This window comes from Pteropus medius, unplaced genomic scaffold (assembly GCF_902729225.1).
Source record: "Pteropus medius unplaced genomic scaffold, Ma_sr-lr_union100, whole genome shotgun sequence".
Taxonomy (NCBI): domain Eukaryota; kingdom Metazoa; phylum Chordata; class Mammalia; order Chiroptera; family Pteropodidae; genus Pteropus; species Pteropus medius.
The window spans coordinates 23,424,054-23,428,172 of record NW_024349801.1 but is presented as its reverse complement, the minus strand read 5'-3'; positions in this window follow the sequence as shown (position 1 = coordinate 23,428,172).

Here is a 4,119-nt window from a genome sequence, read left to right as displayed (position 1 = left end):
TAGTCTTCTGAAGATTCTACTGAGCTGGACATCCAAGAAAACTTGCAGTCTAAGCTAAGACTGGTTGCTGGTTTTGGCTGGGAGCTCAGCTGGGACTATTGACTATATTGCCAATGCATAACCTCCCCATGTGGTTTGGGCTTTTCACCGTGATGAGGCCGTGTTCTAAAAGAGAGCATCCCAAGAGGTCCAGGCAGAAGCTGCTTAGGTCCCTCATGACCTAACCTTAAAATTTTCTGAGGTCACTTTGCCACATTCTACTGGTCAAGCAATTCCAGGGGAGAGTAATTAGCCTCCATATCTTAATGGGAGAGTGGCAAAAATCACATTAAAACAAACACGTGGCAATGGAAATAATGTTACAACAAGCTTTAGAATATGCAATTTGTTATAGTTACTAAGAACCAGGGGATTGGGGCTCATTCCTGTGTGGCCTTGGTTTAGATGCCTTCCCTCTCTGAGCTGCAGGATGTTCAATTCTTAAATGAGAGAATGGAACAAGATACTTTTTTTTTTTTTTTAACAGTTCATTCATGTTGAAAACATCCAGTGTTTGGCCCATTGTGAACAATGACATCTGTATCTAGGTAGCTATAGGTCTTAAAATCCAAGAAATAGTAGAAAAGAAAAAGCTTAAATTGCCAGCAATTCTTACTATGTAGCTTTTAGACAGATAATGTAAGAAATTAGATTAAAGACTTTTCACAAAAGCACACCATGTTTGAAAGCTGTAGAGCAGCAAAGAAGCATGATAATTCCACTAAATTAAAAGCTTCAATAGAAAAAGGGAGTATGAAAATGGGGAGTATCCTTTTTCAATGAGAACCACCCTGTGAACATTAATTTTCGCCTGCAAATCTCAAAGCATTTGACACATTCACTAGCTTAAGGTTTTACTATTTTATTTTTATCGGAAAGGTACCACTGGCACACAGAACATAATTTTATCATAGAAAATTAGAACTGAAGGGGACCTCAAGGTCATCTTATTCAATGCAATGCTACAGGGCAGAAGAGTAAAAATTATATACACCCACTGAGATCGTAACCTAGAGATTAGATGATTTCCCCAGCATCAAACAATGAGTCAGTGTCTGAGCTATAGCAAAGAGGTAAAGTTCTCAACTTTTCAGCCACGGACGAGCAGAGGCCCCTTTTTAGTTTCTAGTAGTGAAAAAATGCTTTAAGATTTTCAAATGATTTTATATCTTTCTTTCTTCCTTCCTTCCTTCTTTCTTTCCTTCCTTCCTCCCTCTCTCCCTCTTTTCCTCCCCATCCCCTTCCTTCCTCCCTTCCTCCCTTCCTTCCACCCTTCCTCCCTTTCTGTTCTTCCTGTATTTCTCAATCCTTTCTTATGGATATATTATATATCAGAAAGTGCTATCTAAATTATTTCATTTGATCCTTACATCAGCCCTATGATACTACCAAATACTATTTTCCACATTTTACAACCGAGGGAAATGGGGCCCTTGTGAGTTAAGAGATGTGCCAAAGAACACATAGCTAGTAAGCAGCAAAATATTGTGAATGGGAGTGGCAAAGTACTAATTTCTATTCCAGCACACTTTCTCTTTCCCTTTAATCATAATTATTGTTCTAATGGCTAAGATTTATTGAGTCTTTTCTATGTTGGACTCTGTATTAAGTACTTTACTTTTAATATTTTATTTAATCCTCTCAACAGTATTATTGTGTGATAGTGACTATTATTAGCCCCATTTCCATATGTGTAAATTGAGACATAGAGAGGTTAAATTGAGGTCTCAAGGTCATGAAGCTACTAAGTATTAAAACCAGAAATAAAAACCATGATGTCTGACTCCAAATTTCAACTCTTCGTAAGGTATATTCTGAAATCCTCACAAACCCTGGTCATCTGAAAAGGTGGCTTCTAGGCTCCTAAAAAAATAAGAATCTGATGTTAAAAACTTGTCTTATGTAATAGACTATGTATTTATGCACATAGAATGAACTTAGACTTGCTGCTGCTATGAAGTGAACTTTTATTCTATAGATATGTGGGTGTGTGGGTGTGTACACACACACCCACACACCCACACACACACACACACATCTATACACACATAAATATAATTATAAATTTAACTGATGTGAAATGAAAAACATTAACTTGAGAATCAGAAAACCCATATCTGATCCTAAACTCTGCCACTTAGGGCTATGTGACTGAGACGGAGTTAATGGCCCTCTTCAGGCAATTGCCTTACGTATAAAATAAAGGGATTGGATTAAGTAGTTGTGAAGATGACTCTGCAGTCCAAAAACATGGTATTGTTTTCCACCCGTATTTTCTGGATAAGAAAGATTGGAAATCCTTCTTTGGCCTTGGCTCTTGCATTCTTTGAAGTGAGTCTCTCATATTTTCACCAGGAGAACAGAAGAGAGAGCCTGATTTCCCAGGAGCGCCAGGCTGTCCACCCACCCTCCATCTTACCTACTGATTCTCAGCCTTGCCTGAGAGGCAACACCTGTCTTTTCTATTTTGGCTTCCCAACTTCTCTGTCTTCCCCTTAAAGTGCTTCATAGTGTTGTGTTTTTTTTTTTTTTAATTTATCCATGACAAATTTTGCAAATGTTGATACACCTGAAGGAAAAATAATTGTAATAATTATTTTTAAAATAATAACAAATAACATATCTGTAACATTCTGCAGATATTAAATCGTTTTCCCAATCTTTGGCTCTTTTGGCTTTCAAGCCAATCCTGGTTTTCACAGAGGAGAGAACTGGGAATCTAGATAGGTTTAAGTGATTTTCCTGAGTGGTTACCTAGATTGTCTCATATGTCCAAGCTGCTAAATGACAAAAATGGGCCTTAAAGCAAAACTGACTCTAACTTGAGTTCATGCCAAGGATCCAGGGTCCGAGAATCACCAGATACTCCCCATCATGGAATTGTCCCACTCACTTGCGTGGACCCCTGAAGACAATGCACCAGAGTGTAATGGCCCCTCACTGTGCTGTCCAGGTAAGACTATGGGAACTAGCTTTCTCTCTCTGTGATAAAACAGCAAAAATTTCCTTTGTTGGCCGTTTTCATCATATGCCTGTGGCAGCAACTAGCATATACCCAGAATCCTCATATTATTCTGTATACTATTTCTTATGATTCGGATGTGCTCCTTGAAATGTATCCCAGATCCCAGAGTATGTTCTCCTGCTTTTCAAGTGAATTGACACTCCTCACTCACTAGAGTTCATGTATTTAGTGTCATATCATTTAAGAATGTTGAGCCAAAGAACAGGGTGGAAACTTAATAAATTTGTTTCTATATGAAAGAATGGGTACTGATTGATTAATGTATTGCCTCTTCCAGATAACATGCATGCTTTGAAAGGACTTTCTGTCCTTGTGCTCAAAGAAATTAAGCCAGTGACATAAATGTAGTTACCTGGACATATCAAAAACTAAGATATCTATTGCAAAGTGAAGTTTTGCCCACTGCTCAAATGACTTAACATAGGCAATTACTAGATGGTATAATATAAAGTGAAAATATATGCAAACCATACATCTGATAAAGTGTTAATATCTAAAATATATAAAGAACTCCAGTGACTCAGTAGCCAAAAACAAATAACCTCATGTTCAAGAATGGACCGAGAACTTGAACAGACATTACTCCAAAAAAGGACATACAAACAGCCAACAGATGTATAAAAGATGTTTAACATCACTAATCATCGGGGAAATGCAAATCAAAACTACAAGGAGATAATATCTCGCATCTGTTAGGATGGCCATTATAAAAATAAATATAGAAAGAAAATAAAACTGGAACCCTTATGAGAATGTAAAATGGTGCCACAGCTATGGAAAATAGTATGGAAGCTCCTTAAAAAAGTAAAAAATAAAAGTAATATGAGCCAGCAAACCGATTTCTGGGTGTTTATCCTAAAGAATTGAAATCAAATTCTCAGAGAGATATTTGCATTTCCATATTTATTGCAGCATTATTCACAATAGCCAAGAGGTTAAAAAAAAAATACTAAATTCCCATTGACAGATGTATGGATAAAGAATTATTCAGTCTTAAAAAGGAACAGAAATCTTCCACGTGCTGCAACATGGATGAACCTTGAGGACGTTAAGCT